Raw genomic sequence first — 24,911 nt, 5'->3', positions numbered from 1 at the left:
ATATGGAAAAAATTAAAGGTAATCCCTATACCAAAATAAATTCCACATGCATTTAACAGTTATATGCAAAAATAACATAAAAATAAAAGACAGGTAAACTTCAGATCTTGAGAGCAGGACTTTGTTGATATAAAAGCTTAGGAATAGATTAAAAAGTAAAAGATTATTGAGTTTGATGACAGAAACATTAAAACTTCTAGGTATCAGTAACACTGGAAAGATCTTTGGATAAATATCAGAAAGAATCTTATTTTTATGTGAAATTTTATTGCAAAACAATGAGAAAAGTGCTATCCTAATACAGTTAAATTGGACAAAGAACACAAGTAAATAATAAAAATACAAATATTCAATAAACAAGATATTCAAATATCAAAAACAAAATAAAAATTCATTTTGCCCATCAAATTCCTATATGACATGCACTGTTACACATTGCAGGTGTGACTTTCCACAGACAGAAACTTTATGTAATTGATTGGGGGCCTTAAAAGTGGCCATATCCTTTTGTAATTTTTCCTATTTCTACAAATGCTCTACAATCAGATAAAAGTACAAAGACTTATTTTCAGGGATGTCCACTTTGGGGATTAGTTAAACATTTTGAGAAATAAGCTATATAACCAGTAACAAGAATTGCTATCATCCAAATGCTAGAATAATATGCAGCCATTAACTTTTTAAATATTTAAGGATGTGGGAGCATGATCATGATGTCATGCTAAGTGCTAGACTTTGGATGTCAAAAGGTACATATTGAATGTAGCAAAACACTAAAAGAAAAAATCCAGACGTTTTCAGTGGGGTTAGTGAAAATTGTGTATAATTTTAATTATCTCTTTTTATGTGCTCATTTTTTCCACAATAAAATATATAAATTGATGATAGAAAACAAGTTATTGAGAATAGCCTGACCATCTCTGGCTGATCTCCCCACACAGACCCTGTTGGCAACGGGTGGGGGCAGATGTTTTTCCCAGGCGGTGGTGAAAACATGCTTAGCAGGAGACACGGCTGCGCTCTCACGAAGTGGGTCTGGTACCCTGTGAGCTTCTTGAATGTTTGTTCTGCGCTCATCCAATCCCTCAGAGCAGCCCAGTCAGGGAAGGAGAGTTTTCAAAACCCTCAAGGAGCTGTGGCCTCTCTTGCCCACAGCCATCTGTGTATCTACCTCTCCGCAGGTGCAGGTCTTGCTCCCCTACCTTTTCGTGTATTGTGGAAGATACTGTCAAATTAGGGGTGGCTTAGGGTTGGGTAGATGTTTCTGTGCCCTGTCTACTATGATTCTGTGTCTTGGCCAAAGATAGGCGCAGATAGACTCCACCAATCCCAATGCTTCCTGGCTCTGGACTCTGTCACATAAACTGGAAAAAGAACTTTAAAACATGCTCAGAAGGAAAATTGGCCTTCAGAGCTGTCCCTTTTAAAGATTTACTCTAGTGCTGTATACAGGGGTGTGCAGGAGCCCGTGCATACTACTTGTGAGAACCAATTGTGTGCATCTCTTCCCAACTCTTGTTATCACATTAGTAGCTTAAGATTGGCCATTGTAGGAGTTTTACACCACAGAAATAGCCGAACGCTACAAATCAGGGTGGCTTTTTTTTTTTCCATGGAGAAAAATCCAGCATGCCAATGGCTATGCTTAAAACAACATTTTATTGTCTCTCCCAGTTTCTGTGGGACAGGAAATTGAGAGGGGCTTGATTAAATGGTCCTGGGTCTCTTATGCGGTTATAGTCAGACAGTGTGGCTGGAGCTGGGAGAGGGGGAGCGTGAGCAGCTGGGGGTTGACTGGGAATCTCTCACTCTTTGTTGTCACGTGGCTTCTGCATGTAGGATAGCTTGGGCTTCCTCACAACATGGCAGTCAGAACAGTCAGAGTGATTCTCAGGGCTCCAGTTAGTTTTCTGTTGCCACGGCAGAGCTGAATTGCTTTATGATCTGGCTACTGAAGTCTGACAACATTACTTCCACTGCATTCTATCGGGTACACGTGAGTCAGAAGCCCATCCTGTTTTAAGGGGAGAGGAATTACACTCCACCTGTCAATGAGTGAATGGTAAGTTTCTCAAAAATCATGTAGGATGAGAAGTGTTGTTTTGGAAAATATAATCTGCCAGAGAGTTTAAAAATATACTTTGGGATTTGCCTTTCAAGGCTACTGGACATTTTTCTAGCTATTTGGTGGGTGTGGCTACCTTTCCACTGTTGGGCATATATTTGATTTGTGAGAACAGACAAAAGATATTGAAAGCCGACTCCAGCAAACAATGCAGATAACTCTGCAGGATGACAATGGATCTGGAATAGGAAATGTTACAATGGTAACAGCCAGCTGAGACCTGACCAGGGACCTGAAGACATTTCCAAGAGGATGGAGGAGCCCTTCTCAGCTACATCTTAGAAATAAATGCACAGCCTTCTAAGGGGACTACTGTGAAAGACAAGGTGTTCTGGACTACATATTACAAAAGTGCCATGTTTTGCTATGAAACCTGTCTCATTGCCTTGTAGCCACATTGTACTTTTCTTTGGTAACCATCAAAATATTTTGCATTGTATCAGGCACATGATAGAGACAAAGTAAATATCTGAGTGACTGATTGATACAGCTAAGCCAGCCCCTGGTTCAACTAGGTCCTTAGGCATTAGTTGGACTTGGCCAACTATCAAAAGAGAAGGTGACCCTTTCTCATCAAAACCACTTACAGAAATTCTAGTGTGTTTAAACTGGGGGACTCAGGGTATGAATACAAATGTACATTTCTCTTGATACACACTTTTTAGTTTATCTCTTTCTAAACTTCATAAATCTATTTCCTGCCATCCTTGTTGACAGGGCTCATAGAGGGGAGGGGTGGGAACCATGGATGATACTCCAGGGTTCTTCATGGCCTTAAGGCAGACCCAAATAAATCTTAGCTGGCTTATTTCTGCTCAAGCCACTAAGCATCCTCTTTTAGTTCTTAGACCCCACTTGACCAATTATGCACAATCATCAAATATTTACCAAGGTCCTAACCTATTATGCCACTAGCATAGAGGTGCACATAAAAGTCCTTATGCATCTGTACATTCTCATTAATTAAAGCTCAGAATTTCCCCTCAGTGTCCCCAAAACTAAAACAATCTTTTAGTAAGTCTCATGATTGTAGACTTATTGATGCTTAGATGGGATGGTGGAGACATTTCCTGCTCAACAAATACCATATCCCCTTTCCTGAGCATATTCGCCAGTCTCCTTGCAGACAGGTGGGGCTGTGTGACTAGTTCTGGCCAATGAGCTGAGAAAGAAAATGATACATGGAACCTCTAGGGTTCTCCAAGAAACTTCCAGGTTGATGCATGATTCCAGGTTGGGTTGGGATATCCAAGGGTTCTCTTCTTCCGTGGTAATCGTAGAGGTCATATGTTCCCAAGAACTTAGCCACAAGATTCAGGAATCACCATTAGTCTGGCTCTTTAACTGGCTATGTAGAGCACTAGCTCCCTTGAATATCCCGCAGCCCCTGGCCAACCCATACTGGGTTACATTAAGACACTAAAGTTTTACGGGTAAGTAGTTCTTGCAGTATAGCCTCAGCTAGCCTGACTAATACACATGGTCCACAACTAAAGAGCAGGAGCAGGAGTTGGCAAGGGTCTCATGAGAGGCTAGCTGAGTGGTCCTATCTACAAAGCACACCACTCAGCTGGTCCAGGTGTGAGAAGCTGCTTGGCTAGTGGGAAAAATTCCACCTAACTTTTGTTTTAGGAAAACTTAAAATGAGACTCTCAATGGCCAATAAAGGACATTTCCTTTGGACACAATAAATATTTGATATGATTGTTAGTATGGGATATATTTGTGAGTTCAGGATTATGATCATGTGTAGAGAGTCTAAAAGCCAATATCTGATGAGCTAGGTGAACATTTGGCATTCTGAGAATATGTAAACATCACTTGTGTGAGTGTGTGTGTGTGCGTCCACATATTTATAAAGTTCAGATGAGTTGAGAATATAATAAATGGGAGTTTTTAATCTGCGCATTTTGTAGCTGGCAACCCAATGGCTCTATACTAGAAGCTGATATCAAATAATAGAAGATTTTCATAAACTAAGTCAGAGGCCAGAAAATCAGTCCCCAAAGGAAGGTCAATTATATACGAAAATATTAGGCAGGGAAATGTAGTTGTTAAAAGTGCATTTTGGCCAGGTGCGGTGGCTCATGCCTATAATCCCAGCACTTTGGGAGGCCAAGGTGAGCAGATCACTTGAGGTCAGGAGTTCGAGACCAGCCTGGCCAACATGGTGAAACTCCGTCTCTACTAAAAAATACAAAAATTAGCTAGGCTTGGTGGTTTATGCCTGTCATCCCAGCTACTTGGGAGGCTGAGACATGAGAATTCCTTGAACCCAGGAGGCAGAGATTGCAGTGAGCCAGGATCATGCCACTGCACTTCAGCCTGGGTGATGGAATGAGACTCTGTTAAAAAAAAAAAAAAAGTGTATTCTTGAACTCTGCCTGAGTTAGAATCTTGGTTGCACCCCTCTTCAGATGTATGACCTTGAGTTAGTTATATAATCTCTATGTGCCTCAGTTTCCTCATTTGAAAAATATTGATGTCATATTATTGTTATGGCAATTAAAATCAGTAACTCTGCATTAGGAGTATGTTTGGCTGTTGTAATAGCATACCTCAAATAACAATGTATCTGAGTCACCATGGGCTTCTATAACAAAATATCATAGACTGGGTGGTTTAAACAACCGATATTTATTTCTCACAGTTCTGGAGGCTGGGAAGTACAAGATCAAGTTCCCAGCAGATTTAGTTCCTGGTAAGGACCCTCCTCCTGGCTTGCAGACTTCTCACATGGTGGAAAGAGAGTACTCTAATTTTTCTTCCTCTTCTTATGAGGCCAGTAATCCCATGATGGGGTCTCCACTCTATGACTTTATCCAAACCTAATGACCTTCCAAAAGCTCACCTCCAAATACCATCATGTTGGGGTTTAGGGTTTTAACATATGAATTTTGGGAGACATAATCATTCAGTCTATAATACGGTGGCTTAGAAAAAGAAAGATTTATTTCTCTTACCCCCAAAGAAAGACCAAAGCTAGGCAATGGTGTGTAGTCCATGGTGTCAGAGACCCAGACTCCTTCTAAGTTGTTGCTGCTCCACCATCTTCAACAAGTCGCTTCCACTTAATGATCTAAGATGGCAACTGGAGTTCCAGCCATCAGATCTTCACTCCAGCTAGCATGAAGGAATAAGAGAGAAATACAAGGCAAAGGGCTCATTCTGTACATCTCATTGACTGGAACTTGGTCCCATGGCTGCCCCTAAATGAGAGAGGCTTGTAGGCTTGTAAATGTGGTCTCTATACTGGGAAGCCACATGCCTAGCTTAAAACCATGGTTCTTTAATTAAAAAAAAAAGCAGGAAAGCAGGTATCAGAGTATATAATTTGTAGTCTGCTTGAAACAGTGCCTGGTACTCAGTGAGCAGACAATGAACATCAACTATTAACTCTTATCAGAAGTCTGCCATATTGGATGGAGCTAGTCATGCTTCGAGCACGTCATAGGCCTCATCACTGTGCTCAGAGTACTTTTTTGGCTGAGTTTCATGCTCAGGATGAGTAAACAGACTGCCCTTCTGCTTTAACAGAGTAGCTACAACAATTAAAACATAAAAAGAGCTAAAGCTGGCATAGGAATAGTTAGACTGAATCTTAGGTTTCCCTGGGAGAGAACATAACTGCACCTGAATGATGCCAAGGGCATTGGTGCACTGTGGCAGCAAGGGGAGCCCTGGGGGGGCAGTTGGTCCAGGGGACATGCTCCTCCAGCAAGTGGGAGGGTTTCAGACAGATGTGGCCATGTGCAATGCCAATGAGAACAGCTCTGATTCTTCTTAAGGACATATAAGGTGACATGTCAATGGTAGCTTCTCTTCCTAATCTTATGGGTGAGGGTGGAGGGAAGAAGAGGAAATAGAAGACAAATGAGATTTGGAGAAAGCCTTGGATCTGGGAAAAACTGCCACTCCTTAACCTTGTCCCCAAAGCCTTTGGTTGCCAAGACTGCAGGGGAGCCACTGGCCCCACCCTAGGTTTGCGCAACAAACGAGGGAATGGCTCGTGGTGTTCTAACCTCTTCCATCTCTGACTCTCTGGTTATCTTCCCGGAAGCAGAGGCAGGAGAGGCCATCTTTGCCCCAGCCTAGTCAGCTATCTCTTAGAGGCTTCGCCCTACGAATGTTTTATTTTTATTTATTTTTTGAGACAGAGTTTCACTCTTGTCGCCCAGGCTGGAATGCAGTGGCACGATCTCGGCTCACTGCAACCTCCACTTCCCGGGTTCAAGTGATTCTCCTGTCTCAGCCTCCCAAGTAGCTGGGATTACAGGTGCCTGCCACCATGCCGAGCTAATTTTTGCATTTTTACTAGAGACAGGGTTTCACTGTGTTGGCCAGGCTAGTCTTGAACTCCTTACCTCAGGTGATTCACCCGCCTCAGCCTCCCAAAGTGCTGGGATTACAGGCCTGAGCCACCGTGCCCAGCCCTATGAATGTTTTGGATCCTGTGTTTCTAAACCAGTGGTTCTCAAAGTATGGCTCTGTTACCTCTAGGGTTCTCCAAGAAACTTTCAGAGGGTTTACTAGGTCAAAACTATTTTCATATTATTACTAAGATGTTATTTGTCTTTTTCACCCTCATTCCCTCATTAAGTGCACGGCAGAGTTCCAGCTCCAGTGGCTGTGTGTATGTAACGTCACAATAGAGTGAACATCCACCTGTCTTCTCTTAACCCAGACTTTAAGGAAATTTGCAAATATATAAATCAATCCCACTCTTCTCAGCTGATATTTTTGTTTTGAAAAATATAGTTGTCTTCCACCAAAATGCATTATTTATGTTAACATGTAACAGGTTTATTATGTTATCTTAAATAAATTAACATTTTATTTTTTAGACCCTCACCCAACGATCTATCAAGTAAATTTTTTTTTTTTTTTTTTTGAGATGGAGTTTTGCTCTTGTTGCCCAGGCTGGAATGCAATGGCGCCATCTCGGCTCACTGCAACCTCCATCTCCTGGGTTCAAGTGATTCTCCTGCCTCAGCCTCCCAAGTAGCTGGGATTACAGGCATGTGCCACCACTCCTGGCAAATTTTGTATTTTTAGTAGAGATGGGGTTTCTCCATGTTGGTGAGGCCGGTCTCGAACTCTTGACCTCAGGTGATCCGCCTGCCTTGGCCTCCCAAAGTACTGGGATTACAGGCGTGAGTCACCGTGCTCGACCTCAAGTAAATATTTTAAATGTTCGTAGTTTTAATTTCTAAATATGGCAAATAGCAATAAACAGAATCCCTATTTTAAAAAAGCTCTTTTGGGTTCTCTGCGATCTTCAGGATTCAAAAGGGGCTCTGAGACCAGTTTCAGAATCACTATTCTAAGCAAAATAACTTTTGTACACATTGGTGTGCAGGTACACATTACTGTGCATGCACACATATGTACACTTAAAAGTATATTGTGACCAAATATCTTCTCATACCTCCAGACCAAGGAGTAGCAAACTTTTTCTGTAAAGGACCAGAGAGTAAATGTTTCAGGTTTTTTCGGGCTGTCTGGTCTCTGCAGGGACCACTCAGCCCTACTGTAGTATCACCAAATCAGACACAGATGATGGCTAATAAGTGGGTGTGGCCACGTTCCAATAAAATTATTTATGAACACTGAAATTTGAACTTTGTATAACTTTCACTTTGCATAATTTCACAAAATGTTATTCTTCTGCAAATCTTCTTCTTCTTCCACATAAATACATTTATAAATCAGATAACATCCTTGTTTTCTACTTTTCAACATGGGAAATGTGATTATCCATGCCACGTCACTGCTTTTCTCAATGCTATCAATGGCCTTTAGATTAAGTGGGTGGTGAAGGTCAAGGGAGTCATCAGAAGTTTGCTTCTCTGGGAGGGGACATGTGAGCTGGATGCTTATGCCTCAGAGATGTCTATGAGGAATCCAGCCAAAGGCAGGGCTAATGAAAGAAGAAACCGAGAAATTCATTATGCTGAACAGGGATCCAAAGTGTATAACAACCTCTAACATTTATTTTCCCACTCATTCAACACACAGTGTATTTATGTGCTTACTATGTACCAGGCATTAAGAGTTAAAAGATAAAATTTGAATTCTATTTGCCAAAGAGACTTTCTGGAAAGCTTTTGGGAAAGGATGTCCACGAATAGAGGAGGTCTGTAATCCATGGGCAAGACCTCTGCAGTCTGAAAGATTCATGCACCTAAGACACATACAGTATTCTCATCATCTGTGGTGGTTATGTTCAATACAGGCATTCTGAACACCGAATTAGCACATCCTGACCCACTGCTCCCAGGGGAAACACAAGGTTTGGTTCCTGTGAGCCTCTGATTATAGTATTTTTGTCAACAGATCATTGCATAACCATGTTTTATGTGTGTTTCTGTTTAAAGACCCCTTATTTAATGTATACTGTTGACTCACTGATATTGAACTCAGTGCCCATGGCACTATGACTTATGCATGAACAAGCTTATCTAACACATAAACTCTCTCTATAAGGCAGGAAAGACCCTTCTTGCCCTTAGGAACACCAGACGGCACTTCAGCACTGTGCCTAGGGGCCTTTTTAAACAGTGAAATCATCAAGAAAAAAGCACAAAAATGAGAAAAATGTTGCACTAAACAGAGCATGAAAGGACACTTGTTCATAGTGTGAGAGCTGAACGTGCACATATGTGTTCATCACTCTGCACTTGTCTGTAAATGACCGTGAACATGCTGCAAGTCTCGATTTGGGGGTTACAAATTAATTTTATCAAGTAGAAGAATTTGCCAACATAGAATTTATGAACAATGAGGATCAATTATATGTATTTTTGGTGTCAGAGAAGAGCTCAGGATGGAACTTCGTACACTTGTTTGGGAGGGGAGCTGGGTTGTGTGCACCTAAAATCTTTGATGCTGGGAGTTCAATTTTGGAAACTTATGTGGAGAAAATTAGCAGGCAAATGAGTGAATGATTGTGTGCAAGGATGTTCATTTATAATTTAATGAAACACTATGCAATCATGAAAATGCATTGATGAATATTTATTAATATGAAAAATTTATGAAATGTAAAATGAAAATACAGTCAAACAATACACACATCATAGTCCCATTTTTGTGATTAATATATTTTATTTATGATGTCTAAAACAGATATATTTAGTTTATAATCCAGATATATTCAATTTCTGAGTAGAAAAAATTCTGAAATTATATATATTACTAAGGTACCATGTCTGGGAGTTGGGATTATAGAAGAATTTAGTTTTGTTCTTTGTACTTTTCCATGTTTTCTAAATTTGTTTACAGTGAAAGAACTGCCTCTATAATTAGAAATGTATTGTTTCACAATGAAGATTTTTAAGGTTCTTACTCTCTGCCAGGCACAGGGCTAAGTTCCTTAACTCTTGAATTTTTATTAAAATTCTATGAAACAATCATTTATATTTCACTATTTATAATAAAAATAGAAAAAAACCCTCAAGATTCCCTAGCCTCATTCCTCAGATTTGGAAGGCCCTGGAAGGCTAGCTCCCCCCGACACATCTTGCTGCCATTCTGGGAACCGGAATCAGAGGTGGAGACTCTGGCCCAAGTCCCCACTGCTCAGAAAAGTGCTGAGGTCTGAGTCTTTCCAGCCAGGGCAGAATTCCTGGGGCTTGGCCACAGGGACAGGACTAACAGATTCAGGCAGGAATTTTGTCTGTCTCCTTCTCTGTTTTTAAAAGAAATAGCCCCCGCCTAAACTGGGTTGAGCCTTGTATTATCTGGTTTTCTTCAAAGCCTGAGCATAGACGAGCTGCCGCTATCCAGTTATGTGGGACTGTCTGGGGAACGGGGTTTTGGGGAGAGAAGGTACTCTGCCCAGAAACGACTCAATTGTCAGCAGGGTCCATTACTGCGTGAAGATGAGCTTAACAGATGTCAGCCCATCGGCGTGAGAGTTTCTGCTTGTAATTTATCCTTTGGAGCATTGCTCTATCCCCAACTTGTATTTTTCTAACAGTCAACAAATCAAAAAATGACCAAAGGTGATAATGGGGACCGAGTTTGGGCTCCCACCCTTTCCACATGGCACCTTCCCTAGTACCAGTCTCTCTAGTGTGATATTTGATGAATCTCGGACTTTCCAGCTTTTTCGTTTTACTCCATTACTTAAAAACTGCAGAGTCTATTAGATTGGAGGCCAGAGGACTTGGATGCAGGTGCCAGTCTGCCACATCTGCCTACGTGACCTTGACTAAGTCACTCATCCTTTCTGGCGGTTGGGTTACCCATTTGGAAAATCGGTTTGAAAAATTAGGTCACGTTTTGATTTGTCGACTTAAAAAAATGCAGGTTGGGCATACAGCAATGAGGTCCCATCCTGGAGATTGGATCATACTCCTGCCTGCGGAGGCATGTGTCTGTCATGGCAAAACCCAGTGTCTGGATTTTGTGATGTCGAAGCACAATCAGAGGACAAAATGGGCTACTCAATTTCAGCATCAATGAGCTCAGCTGGGAGGCATTGCTGTGGGCAGGAGCAGGGGGACCTTCCAAAAATCACACCACATAAGGGGTCTCCTGACCTACACAAAACGAGGCATTACCCCCTGGGGCCGGTTGATTGGAGCTCCTGGGATCACGTGGCAGAATTAGCCATGGTTTATGGTTCTTTTCAAGCAGCCAAATTCTCTAGGAGTGGTGTAAATGTCAGTTTCATGAAAATCCATTCTAAAAGCCCCGATCAACTTTTCAATCACCTGCTCCCCCTTTTCTGCCCAGTTCTTCTGAGAGCCCGAGGCGATTCTGAGATCAGAGAGCATAATTACAAATGAACCAGGGCTCTGGGGATGGCTTACAGCTTAATTAGCTCCCATCCCTGCACTGTCTCCGTTGCTCGCCTCACGCTCTGTTCAGCGCTCAGCTCGGTCCTGACTGCCAAAGAATTCAGAGCAGGAGCCTCTTGGCTTGTTAATATGCTCTCCTCGGTTCCTCCTGACACTCACATCTAGGCTGCAGTTAGGCCCAGTTGAGGCGACAGAGAGTCCTGAGCGGCTCTCGCTGCCTCTGTATGTGCATCCGGAGCTGGCTGGGGGTTGGTGCTTGTCTGGACCGGCCCGGAGGTGAGGTACACCATGGAATGTGGAGTGGCGGCGGCTGCAGCCACTTGCACCTGCTCTGCCCAGCCCAGGTCAGGAGGCTGCGGGCTGCAGGTGTGTTTCCAGGGGCGTCTGACAGGGCAGGGACTGGGCATTGAAGGCACCTGGAGTTAAAGGGCGCTGTCTGATACCAGCTGGGGGAGAGAGGGGATTGGGAGAGGTAAGGGCTGGGATGGCTCCTGGGCAGAAGTCACCCTGGGCAGCAGGAGCTTCCCTCTAAGCGCAGCCACGGCCCTAGAAAGAGCTTTGGGCTTGTGCAACATTAAAAGGAAGAAACTACAATTGTTCCTTGAGGGTTCCTCTCAAGGAAAAGCGCAAACCCGTAAGCTGATTTCTCGGTCCTTATGACTCCCTGGTGGCTTAAGGCTTGGGCTGTCAATGAGTTTCCAGCTTGCAGTGTGTGACTCTACCCTAGAGGAAACTCTCTCTCTCTCTCCTGGACAGGAGGAAGCTTAAAGGAAGAATCTTGAGGGCAAAAAGAAAGGTCATTAGCTGGGCAATAACATCTGTCCAAGAAGACAAAGGGAGGAAATAGGGCCGCCCTCACACCACCTGGCTGCCAGGGGGGTCTGCCTAGGTTTATCAAACCCAAGACCCTACAGAAGGGTTTAAGCCTTCCTCAGAGACAGGAAGTGAAAAAACAAAACTGCAATAATGTTAAAGTGAATGTCTCCAAAACAGTATTACCTCTGAAAGTCGAGGTCACTCTACTTCAATCATTACATAAAACTGTGTTCTAATGTTAGCCAGGGACATATTTTAATCTGTTTCATATAATAGGGAGTCGTTCCCCCAAAAGCAAGTGCCTGAGGCCTGTAAACCTCTTAACATAGACCTACCCCTCCCAAAAGAAACCTGCAAAGAGATGGAAGGAACATGAATCTGTGCAGTCACAAAAGCACCAAGGCCCCTCAGGGACCACAGCCCCAGTCCGGGGCCAGCCACATGGCTCCAGGAAAAAACTTCTCTGTCAAAGAGATCCTCAGCACTCCCACCCTCAAAACTGCACTCACCTGCTAGGTTCATGGTCAGAACCTGGCGAGGAAGCCATGTGGTCCATGCACAGAGAGGCTGGTGCCGCAGATTTTGGCTTTCCTTCTTTGGGAAGGATGATTAAGTGGGAGCATTCAAGGGACAGAATGAGAACTCCATCTATCTCCTCCTATCCTGGATCAAGAATTCTCTGTTCTGCTTGCTCTCCTTTACTGAGAAGTGCCCTGTCTGCTTCCCTGGGCTCTGAACCATGCTGCATTTTGGTTATATTGTTAGGAAACCATGGCTTCTGTGCACATGGTGAAGCGAGAGGGACAAGACGCTTTCCACATTTGTATCTTAAACAGCCATTGAGTGAATGCCTACCATGTGCCTGGCAGGTGCTATTTTTGAGGTGCTCAGAGGCTGGCAGGGAGATAATTTTGGCAGTACAAAATTCCCCAGAGCAGGGGAAGGCACTGAGTGTGGAGAGGCCTGGAGAATGAAGGATTAACTCTAGCTGAAGTTAGGGAGGCCTCACAGAGCAGGCCACCACCGAGCCATGTCTCCAATGATGGCAAGGGTGTCCCTGGGGCCAGGCCTGAAAGATGATGCGGACTTAGTGGGGAGGGACTGAGATGCTGGGCAGGACCCAGGCTGGAGAAGTGGATTATAATTCAAGGGAGAGACCCTCCATGCTGCCCTGAGCAATTGGGCGAGCACCTCCCAGTCTATGGGAGCTACTGAAGAAGCCCAGCTAGGAGACATTTGTTTGTTTCTAGGCTGCAGAGTAGAAAATGGAAGGGACAGGAAGGAAAACAGAGGCCTCATCCACTGACTGCTTTTTAGCAACATCATTGCTATGCATCAGTCACAGCCATGATGGGGTCACACCGCTGTTTCACCCTTCCAATGTACCCCTGGCTTTCTTTATAGCTTTTCTATCTAAAAACCAGCAGTGTTTTCATGAAGGCCAGAGATGGGTTTGGATCTAGGTCCAGGGCCAGTTGGAAACCCCAGGCCTTGCTCCTCACAGTGTGGCCTGGGGGCGGCAACATCATCAGCATCACTGGGAGCTTGTGAGAAATGCAGAGTCTCAGGCCCCACCCAGACCCACTGCATCGATTTCCCCAGCTCTCCAGAGCCATGTGTGACTTCCTGAGGATTCCTGGACCAAAAGTGGCCACTCCCTGGAGCAATGTGACCTGAAGGATGGACCCTTCCATTCCCAGGCTCAGGCCACAGAGGACAGGGCAGGAGCAAAACCAGAAATTCCCTCCAGGTTCTAAGCAAGGCGTCAGCTTCAGTTTTTTGTATTCTAGGTGGGAGGCCAGCCAGAAAGGGCTCAGTCAGTCTCAGGCACACGGGCATCAGACACACTATGAAGAAGCAAAACAACCCAGGAATGTAGGTGAGCTCATGCCGCCAAGCAGCAGTAATTCATGCTGCAACAAGTTACATGTGTTTCATAGAGGAGGAGGCCTGTACAGGTGGAGTCACGCACCCGTACCTGTCAGCACTTACATTATCCATGATTATCTGGATTTTCTTTCCATTTGGCCCCAGAGAAGGAGCTGCCACACAAAGAGTTCAGCAGAACGAAGTCACTGGCCTTACTCCTGGATAGAGCAGTATCCACAGATGTAAAGAATAACCAGTCTAATAGTGTGTTTGTGTGTGTGTGTGTGTGTGTGTGTGTGTGTAGGAGACATGCGGGTCAGACCTCACGGCTGCTGAGATATGATGTACCCTAAAGGGAACTTGCAGAGAAGCTCTCTACCTTGCCGCTCTGCGGGTCACAGAGTAAGAACAACTTTCTCATCATGTTTAGGGCCTTGAGCATTTGAAAATAATAAAAAGGAATAGTTTGAATTAAAATTTATGGTTGAGTCTGCCTGTCTGGGAGGAGCTGGCTTAGTGGGCAAGGCTGACGCCAGCCAGGCTGCAGGGGCTGGAAGAAATTGGACACCAGCAAGGCTGTGAGGAGGGACGACTCTCCCATAGACCTGCGTGGTGGGCCCTCTTGGCCAGCCGCTCCCAGCTCTGGTTGCACATTGGATGCTCCTAAGAGAGCGTTTAAAAAATGCTGATGACTGGGCCACACCATAGACACAGTAAATCTGAACCACTGGGGTTGAGGCCCAGTGACTGAATGATTTTTAAAGCTCTCCTGGTGATTTTAATGTGATGTCAGGGTGAAGAATCATTGGCTGAGGCCAAAGGCTCCAGGCTGGAGGAGAGCGGATCGGCCCTTTGTTTCCGCTCCTAGGTGGGTCTTGCCCTCTACCAGGCAGGCATACAGGCCTCAGTGGGTGCATAAGGGGTGATTTCTAGCATTCAACTCCTTGGGAATTTTACCAAACTGTGGATAGGGACAGTGAGTGTGACAAATCTGTCTGCAGGGCTGTGGAGTCAATTCTGCAGCAGCTTCCCCTGGCTCTGCTAGCCTCTGAACACTCGCTATGGACACTTACAATCTCCACCAAGATGCGCTTTTCATTTTTCAGAGAACGTGTACGCCAATGATCTTATTTTATCTTGTGTATTAGTTTTCTATTGTTGATGTAACAAGTTACTGCAAAAGTCATGGCTTGAGACAACAGACTTATTGCCTTATAGTTCTGGGGCACTAAAATCAAGGTGTCGGCAGGTTGCATTCCTCCTGGAGCCTCTTGGGGAGAATTGGGTTCCTTCACTTGTCTGTCTTCTAGAGGCTGTTGTGTTCCTCTGCTGGTGATCGCCTTCCTCAAATCACTCTGACCTCTACACTGTCTCACATCTCCTTCTCTCACCCTCTTGTCTCTGTCTTCCAAGGACCTTTGTGTTTACATCATGCCCACCAGGATAATCTTCCCATCTGAGGATCCTTCCCTTAGTCATATCTGCAAAGTCCCTTTTGCTATGGAAGGTCACATTCACATGTTTTGGGGATTAGGATATAGACATCTTTGGGGGAGTCATGACTTCATCTCCATGCCCTGACAACAGCCACGTGAGTCAGCCGTGTGTTATTATATCCATTTGGCAGATGACAAAACTGACATGTAGCCAGAGATGTAGGTTTTAGAGAGCAAAGGTGAAACTATATTCTTGTTATCCTCCACCTAGTTGTTGCCCTGCCCTCCTGTTATTTCCACACACTTTTGTTGGACAGGTTCATGGGCACCCAGTTACTGATACAAAATTACTGCCATCAGGTTGGGTGTGCATCGCCATAGGCCCAGGAAGCCAGTTTCTCTCTCTGGGTTGGTGCCCATGGTTCTGGACAACTCTGATCTCCTCGACTAGGTCTATGCACCTTTACACACAAATGATTACCACACACCTCTCCTCCGTGGCATTTGTCAGGATTCTACCATTTTTTTTTTTTTTTTATACTTGAGGTTTTAGGGTACATGTGCACAATGTGCAGGTTTGTTACATATGTATCCATGTGCCATGTTGGTTTGCTGCACCCATTAACTCGTCATTTAGCATTAGGTATATCTCCTAATGCTGTCCCTCCCCCCTCCCCCCACCCTACCATTGTTTATGTACCTCTAGCCTTTCCCTTTCAACAGTAAACTCCATGAGGACAGAATACATACTTGCTTTTGCACTCCAGCACCTTGTAGAGAGCATGTGAATGTTTAATTAAAATGTGTTAAACGAATGAATGTTTGCCAGCAGTCGAAGCCTTACAGATGACAAGCAACAATTCCTTTGCCTTGTCGAAGCTGTGGCTGATTGCTTTAGCGTTCCCATCTACTCACTTCCCTGTAGGAAGATTACAGGTCCCATTCATTGGCCTGTGACTGCAGGGGCTGCTTCCTGCCCCACTGCCAGGCTTGGCCATGTGACTTGCTTTGGCCAATGGAATGTGAATGTGAATATAACAGAAGTCATGTCTGCGCAGCTCTTAGAGCAGTTCCATGGCTTTGCTCTGCCTCTTGTGCTTTTCCCTTTCCCAAGGGAATACAATATCCAAACTATAAGATACTTTTCCGGCATGTATCCCAGAATGAGAAGACATTAAGGAGTGGAGCCACCATGTTCACCTTGCAGCTCCCAATATGCATGAGATTGAAGCTGTTGTTGCTGTAAGCCAATAAGATTTGGAGGTTTTCGTTATTGCAGCATAACTTAGCAAATTCTGACAAATATGGAAGTCATTACTGGATAGCTCAGGGCATATCCAGCTTTCCTTCCTCCCCAGTGGTGACCCAGGTTACAGCCCTGGCTCTACCATTTGCAACCTGTGTGATTTTGAGAAAGTCACATCACATCTTTGGCTTCAGATTTTTATACCAATAGATAACAGCTTCTTCTGGCTTCAGAATCAGCGATTCTGGAGATCTAGGCTATTATTCGACCCTTGACTTCTGTCCTTAATGAATTATCTGCAGATGGTATATGGTGCCAGGGAAGTTGCCCCAGATTTTTAGTATGACAGTTATGTATTCTTGGGCAAACTTTTTTGTCTCTCTTTTTGTTTCTAAAAGTCTTCTTATTTGTAAAGGGACAGTTATCACACAATGTCGAGGTATGTCACCTATCTCACAACATGTACTCAATTAATTTAGGTGTCCTCCCCTTTCCCTTAGCTACTTGATCAGATTACATCTTTTCAAGTGTACTTTTTTAGCATCTTGTATGCCCTAAACTTGGGTGCTTTGAGGGAGGGCGTGAAAATCCCTGGAAAAAAAAAATGCACAGAAATGTACACAGATGTTCATAGCAGCGTTACTTCTAATAGCCCCAAAGTAAAAACAACAGAAAGGAATATTATTTAGCCATAAAAAGTAATAAAGTACTGATTTATGCCACAACATAGATGAACCTTGAAAAGATTATGCTAGAGGAAAGAAGACAGTCACAGGTGGCCAAACACTATATGATCCTGTTTACATTAAATACCCAAAATAGGTAAGCCCAGGGGGATAGAAAATAGCTCTGTGGTTATCTAATTTACTGGGAGGCAGCAGAGTACATAGGCATTGAGTGGGAGCGGGAGGGTTGGTGGCTAATGAGTCTGAGGTTTCTTTCTGAGGTGATGAAACTGTTTTGTGGTTAAATAGTGGTGATGATTGCACAACTTTGTAAATATACTAAAAACCACTGAATTGTACACTTTGCTTTTTTTAAAATCATATACTTTAAAAGTATGGAATGTGTGGTGTGTGAATCATATCTTAATATTGAAAAAAACCCAACAACCTCAGAGGGACGCAGAGGGATGAGTCCCAGGGGCCGCTGGCTGAGGTGGAAGAGCATTGCCACGCCAGCCCTTCTTCTCAGCCTTGTCGGTGTTATCTTGCTTTGTTCTCCTCCTAAATCTCTCTTCTCTTCTGTTGATGCTGCATGCTCCAGCAAGGGGAAAGGTCTCTTGTTGCTTTGCTCAAAGGAAATGGTTAGGAGTTTTCAAAGATCATTTTATTAAAAATTTTAAAAGAGGCCGGGTGTGATGGCTCACACCTGTAATCCTAGCACTTTGGGAAGCCAAGGCGGGTGGATCACCTGAGGTCAGGGTTTCAAGACCAGCCTGGCCAACACGGCAAAACCTCATCTCTACTAAAAATACAAAAATTAGCCGGGCCTGGTGGTGCATGCCTATAATCCCAGCTACTTGGGAGGCTGAGGCAGGAGAATCACTTGAACCCAGGAGGTGGAGTTTGCAGTGAGCCAAGATCACACCACCCACTGCATTCCAGCCTGGACAACAGAGCGAGCCCCTATCTCAAAAAAAAAAAAAAAAATTAGAGACGTAGGGAATAAAAATATAAACACATAAAAAGATGGAAGGGTTCTGGAGATCATATTCTGTACACTGAAGTAGCCACAAGCACAGGCCAACTCTGGTTCTTGTGTCCTTCCCACCCCCTCAGCCCTGTCTAGGGGAACTGGCCCTGGAGTCCCACGTGGAAGCTCTGGACAATTTCCTCCATTCTCCCTTCCCTTTCATGCTGGGCCTGAGCCCTCGCTGGTCATGGTGTAGTGTGAATGGATGGCAATGGGTTGGTGGTCCTCTCCATATAGAACGCCATTTTCTTCCTCCGCAGACCCAGGGACCAAGGCACTGGTGAGTAGGGGAGGGGGGCATTTATGAAGACTCTCAGTTCTTCCTTCCATTCCCCATTCTTCTCCCTACAAGAGAAGGAAGGGTCATTTCCTTATAGTGCTCCACCGACACTTGTCAATGGACCCACTACAAAGCACCCAGAAAATCATAACTTCTTCTTGCTTCACAGAATACTCTCAGCCCCTCTCTCCCATCTTCAATCTATAGTTTCAAAGATCACCAACTCAATTGTTAGAGTATCCTAGCGAAATAGAAATAATTACTCTCCTCTATTTTTCGCTTGGATGATTTTAGATTTTAAGATCAAATAATCTTTGCATGTGTTTTGGATTGGTTGGAGTCCTATTGGCCACTATTACATGACCAACTTGAGCTGATAGGACAACTCCCCCACATACAAGAGAGTGGATGGGTAGCACCTTGGGGCCCCTCCAGGGACTGTCATCACCAGTGGGGTGGGGGAGTGTCTGCTTTTCCTCACCAGTCCCCACTTACCTGCGAGGGTTTGGCTGGCGTTATCCAGAGAGACTTTGGGATAAGGGAACATGATTTGTCTACTTCTTCAGAGCCCTAGAAGCTTATTTACAAAGCCCTCCAGGTCCTGGGTTGAAAGGGCTTGCAGAAAGACGTAAGATGTTCTCAAAACAATCCAAGACCCAGTCAATATTTATAACCCAGGGCTTTAGCTCAGGTGGCTTCATGAGACTATTTGAGCTCCACTTAACTACTGTACATTGATCATCTGTGGGAGCCCTTTTGCCTGCTGGCTCCTTTATCTTTATTATACTGTGCAGTTGGGAATACACTTGACTCTCAAAGGCTCAACTTGTACCTTTCAAAGGAAAAATTTCCACCTTATTTTTAAGCCCTATCTTGTTCCCCTGCAGTCTGAATAAACATTACTCAATAGCTGGAGTTACTTAAGCATCAATCATTTCCATTTCAAGGAGAAGGTAAAGGGAACAAAGATGTAACAGCACAAAAAGATTGAAATTTAACCTCCACCGCTGGGTGCTTTCCAAGCTTGTTCAGATTAGTTCGTCAAAAAAAAGCTCCAGAGAACTGATGTTACCTCAAGTTCACTGAAATTCTCTTTCTCTCAAGGATTACACTTGACTATGAAGCAAGTCATCCTGGAAACCCCAGGCAGGCGATGAACTCGGCTAGTGAGCCATTTGCTTTCTCTGAGTGGTTTCCACAAACCTTTTACATTCCTCTTATCTTCAATGCACCTTCCCTCAAACAGGTCTCTTGCCTGGTCTCCTCCATACCTCTGTCTAATACAACTCACAGTTCGTGGCCTTCCATTCTCTCTCTCTCTCGATTCTTCCTTTCCCTCCATCCTCCTTTGAAAAATAAAATCATCCTGTATAGAAAAATTGGCCTCCAAAATCTCTACTTTCTCCAGTCTCATTGACTTTCCAGATGCCATTTTTGGCTCTGAGATGCAGAAGTCCTCTGCGGAGTGGCAACAGTGTGTGCCTGGGTGTGGTCTCAGACCACCTGTTCTCAACTCCCCTGGGGACCTTGGTAAGCAGCTAAATTCCTCGAACCCTATCCGTTTCTACTGAATTAGACTCTGGAAGTAAGCCAGGAAATCTGCATATTAAGCAAGCTCCCCAGGTGATTTTTGGCCCAAGGAAGTTGGGGATCTGCTGTACTGAGGGAGGATATTGGCTTCGGAGTCAGAGAAACCCTTTCTGGGTTCTGTGCTTCACTCTTTGCTAGTGGCATGATTTTTAAAAACAGCTTTATTAAGACAGAATACACATACCATGAAATTCACTCATGCACAAATCAGTGGTTTCTGGTACATTCACAGAGGTGTGCAACCATCACTACAATCTATTGTAGAACAATTCTATCACTCCAAAAAGAAACCCTGTGTCTATTAGCAGTCACTCCCCATTTACCCTTAGGCTCCCAGCCCTAAGCAACCATTAATCTTATTTCTGTCTCTATGGATTTGCCTATCCCAGACATTTCATATCAGTGGAATCCTACAAAATATGGTTATTTGTATCTGGCTTCTTCCATTTAGCATAATGTTTTCAAAGTTCATTCGTGTTGTACCATGAATCAGTACTTATTCCTTTTTATGGCTGAGTAATATTCTACTGCATGGATATGCCAGCTTCCATTTATCCATTCATCTACTGATGGGCATTTGAGCTGTTTCCAGTTTGGGGCTATTGGAAATAAGGTTGCTATGAACACTTGTGTACAAGCTTTTGGTATGGAGGCATGCTTTCATTTCCTTTGTGTGAGCTAGGCATGGAATTGCTAGGTCATATGGTAACTTTATATATAACATTTTGAGGAACTGCCAGGTTGTTTTCTGAAGTGACTGCACAATTTTACATTGTTACCAGCAGTCTATAAAGGCTGCAGTATCTCCACATCATTGCCAACACATTTATTTTCTATCTTTTTTTAAATTATAGCCACCCTACTGAGTGCAAAGAGGCATTTCACTGTGACTTTGATTTTCATTTCCCTAATAAATAATAATGTTGAGCATCTCCTATAATGATTGGCCTTTTGTATATCTTCTTTGGAGTACCTAATTTAGGAAGGCATTTAACTCCTCTGAGCTTCAGTTTCCTTGCCTATAAATTGGAGTAACTGACAAGGTGATTAAACTAAATGAGGCAATGAAGTTGGAGTACCTGACACATAGTAGGCACTTAATGAAGGTTAACCTTCCACACCATTGATATTTGAAACATGTCAACCTAGACAGGCTGGAACCATGATAACCAGAATTCCCTTTCCTGTAAGGCTCTGGGTTAGGATTGGCCAGGGGAGACATTAATGGGAACTCTGGAAGACACAGGTGACTCAGTAGCCACTTCATGCACTGAAGGTTGGCACAGTGCACCATGGGAGCTCGTGCATGCTGCTGCTGCTCTGCTGTCTCACTTTGTTGCCATGAGGCAGCAGGTGCCCCTGCAGCTCTGTCAGCTCCCACTGGATCTGGTCCTCCAACTTCTGTAAGTCCTGGGCCAGGTGTCTGTGCACTTCCATGGCAAAGGGAACAGTTTCTTCAGCAGATCATCTGTGTTATTAAAGGTACATGGGAGACAAGCTTTGGTTCCAGTTAGTCCTCATGGATTCCAGCTTATCCATGCTCCCTTCTATTCACATCCAACTTTTTTTTCCCTCTCTGCTGGGTCTAGCTGACCTATAACGACTTCAGGCTTAACACCAGAGGCAACCACCTTGCATAGATTTTTCCACCAGCTTTTTGTACTGTGTATAGCCCAATTCCTATGAGAAATGCCTGATTCTCTATCACTCAGAGTGATTCTGATTCTCTGATTGAACCTGTGAGATGCAATCACCAAGGGCAGCTGTGGCATCTCCCCAGCTAGAGAAACCAGGGGCTAGGATGAAAGTTGGTCTCCCCAGCAAAAGTAAATGCGTGGTGACCTGTAACCACACCATAACCTCAGGTCTCCCCAGGCAGAGGTGAACCTCCACTAAACCCTCCTGTGTAAGTTTCCTATGAATGCTATAACAAATGACCACTAACCTAAGGGCTTAAAACAACACACATTTATTACCTGTCAGTTCTAGAGGTCATTAATCCAAAATAGGTCTCATGGGCCAAAATCAAGGTGTCGTCAAGGCCACATTCCTTCTGTAGGCTCTAGGGAAGAATTCATTCCCTCGTCTTTTCCAGCATCTAGAGGCTTCCTGCATTCTTTGGCTTGTGGCCTCTTTCTCCATCATCAAAACCAGTAGGTAAGCATCTTTAAATCTCTCACTCTCTTACAATGACCCTCAGGTCCTCTCTATAAGGAGTCTTGCGATTATTCTGGCCTCACTTGGATAATACAGGATAATTTCCCCATCTGCAAAGTCTGTATCTGCAAAGTGCCCTTTTCTATAGTGTGGAATATTCACAGATTTTGAAGATTAGGACTTGCACATCTTTGGGGCTATTATTGAGCTGACCGCATCTCTAGATCCATTCTCCTTACTTCCTCCCTGCTGTTCAGTGCCCTAAGAGACTGATCTGTATGAACTGCATTTACCAGCTCTCTTGCCCTCTTGCTTCTGGTAGGATTTAGCCAACTGGGGGGCACCAGCAAAGATCAGAGAACAGAGGAGTCCCTGATTCTGTGCCTGAGGATTGAATGCATCCCTCTATCAAAGGACACACTCCTGGTGGCCAACCCTTTCCACACAGCTCCAGCTCCACTTTTTCTATTTCCATTTCTTGCCCCTCAGGCCTAGGGATCGTAGCAGCTTCCCTGCCTGGCTAGCTCCAAGGTAATGCAACATTCCTTGTTGGTTTCCTTTAACCCTGTACACATCTCTGTAAAAGTTCCTGTTTGGCATAAATGTAACAGCTAAAACTATAAAACACTTAGAATACAACATAACAATAAGTATTCATGACCTCAGGTTTAACAATGGATTCTTAGATATGACACAAAAAACCCCAGTCAACAAAAGAAAAAATAGATACACTGAATTCCATCAAAATTAAAAACTTTTTCACAAAAGAACACTAGCAAGAAAATGAAAAAGACAACCCACAGAATGACAGATCTGACAAGGGTCTAGTATCTAGAACATAAAGAACTCTTACCAATCAACAAAAAAAGACAGACAATCCAATTAACAAATGAGCAAAGACCTTGGATAGGCATTTCTCCAAAGAAGACAGACACATGGCCAACAAGCACATGAAAAGATATTCCCATCATTAGTCATTAGGGAGATGCAAATCCAGACACAATGAGATACCACGTCACACATTCTAGGATGGCCATAATCAAAACAAAACAACAAGTGGGTTGGTGAGGATGTGGAGAGAGTGGAACCTTCATACACTGTGGGTGGGAAGGTAGAATGGTGTGGCTGCTGTGGAAAACAGTTTGGCAGTTCTTCAGTAAATTAAATGTAGAATTACCATGTGATCCAGCAATTCCGCTCCTAGGTATATACCCCAAATAATTGAAAACAGGTGTTCAAATAAAAACTTGTATATGAATGTTCCATTCCATCACCCATGGATCCTCCCAGCCAGCTAAACTTATGAGCAGAAAACACTTGCTTTTAGACCCTCTCATAGCAGACAATGGGTGTAATCGCAAAAAGCCAATGCATGGAGCCTTTGGAGGGGAGGGCTGACCATTGTCCAGGAGTGCTTATCACAACATGACACAAAGTTCAGGGTTTCTGCCAGCTGGGTTATTTCTCAGTATGCTGGAGGGGGCGGAGGTTGCCCTTCACATGCCTAGAGAGGCCCCTGATTTATGGGGCTTTAAGAAGAAAACAAGGTCAAAGGAAAATTGGCTGACCCACTGTGAGCCCAAGTGATTTCAACTAAAACAGACAGAGAAGATGGAGATGATAAAAAAGGAAATTTCAGATTTAGTGTCTGATGCTCCACCTCCTAAAAATAGGCAACCTCCCAGGCTCTGTCCTTGGCTTTCTCTTTGCCTTGTCTCTTTTGGAACTCCCTGTTAGATGTTTCTGTGCTAAATATTTCTACCTGCCAACTACAAACCCTCTGCTGGGAGTCATAGCACACCTCTAAGGCAGCATATTCCAAATTGAACTCCTCTTTCCTTCCTTCATTCACTGTGCTCCTCTTGTCACCATCATCTCCAAACTGCTCAGCACCCTGGCCTCCCTATCTGTGATGCCGGCACTGCCACTTCCCCTCACCCTGACTCTGAACCTCCTAGTCTCTAGCATCCACATCCCTTCCATTTCGTGGGACCACAGCCTCACAGCTGCACTGTGCTCAGCATTTAACAGGGACTGTCACACTCAGCCTTCACGTTTCCTAGCAAATTGGAAGTGAGGCATCTGACACCATATACCCAACCCGTATTGCCTGCCAAAGCCAATGAATCTCTGCTTCCTGGCTCTCCCTATTCCAGTCTACCATTGAACCCAGTGTCCAAGTTCTCTGAAGCCTGGCTCCAAGCTACCTGTCCCCTGCTATAAGCCTTCAATTCATTATCATAGAAATGTTGAAAACTCCATTTCCCTCATTCCGTATCAGAAGTTTCTTGCATATCTATTTTGTGCTGGGCATGGTGTTAGGGACTGGTATTAAAAGAGTGAGCAAGACCCTCAGGGGGCTCATGATCCAATAGGTAAGCTAAGTATGACCTTGTACTATAGGGTGAAAAGGGCTGCAATAGAGAGTGAGGAAGTGAGTATCCTCTGGGACCACAAATAAGGTACCAACCCCAGACTCAGTAAGGGAAAGCCCCCAGTACCCTCAAGATCAAGTCTAGATTCCTCAGCAAGGGTGCGAGCATACCAACACCTGGCCTAGATTCCCTTATCTGGCCTCTAGACTCCTCACATGTCCATGAAGCACCCACAAAGAGGTCCTCCTGCCTCTTTCCAAAGAAGCCAGCACCCTCCTACTTCTAAACATTGTTATTCATTCTTCTTTCTCTGGGTTATTCTTGCTCCTCACCTTTACATGTCAAACTCCTACTGAGCGTTTGAGGGCCATAGAAACACTACCTCTTCCCTGAAGCCTTTGCTGGTCTCCAGACTCACACATAATTTCTCTGTGCATTGCCCTTATCATTTTCTACATGGTGTATCGCATGTATCTTCCTTGCGCCACTGAACTCAGTCGGGGCAGGCACATGTC

The 24,911-nt window shown here is 44.1% G+C and overlaps 1 long non-coding RNA gene across 2 annotated transcripts in view; it reads left to right on the top strand.

Moving 5' to 3' along the window:
- Positions 1 to 1,996: 1,996 nt before the first annotated feature.
- The window catches only part of LOC131382932 (uncharacterized), a 98,045-nt gene continuing 75,130 nt past the window's right edge, over positions 1,997 to 24,911 (top strand). The window contains exon 1 of one of the 2 annotated variants that reach the window (XR_009212559.1): positions 1,997 to 2,062. This is a non-coding gene — a long non-coding RNA (uncharacterized LOC131382932). The remainder of the gene's footprint in view (positions 2,063 to 24,911) is intronic. The other variant, XR_009212560.1, reaches the window with a different exon arrangement.

This window comes from Hylobates moloch, unplaced genomic scaffold, assembly GCF_009828535.3.
Source record: "Hylobates moloch isolate HMO894 unplaced genomic scaffold, HMol_V3 SCAFFOLD_3, whole genome shotgun sequence".
Lineage (NCBI taxonomy): Eukaryota > Metazoa > Chordata > Mammalia > Primates > Hylobatidae > Hylobates > Hylobates moloch.
Note: the sequence above shows the minus strand (reverse complement) of the source record. Positions and strands in the feature narration are given on the sequence as shown.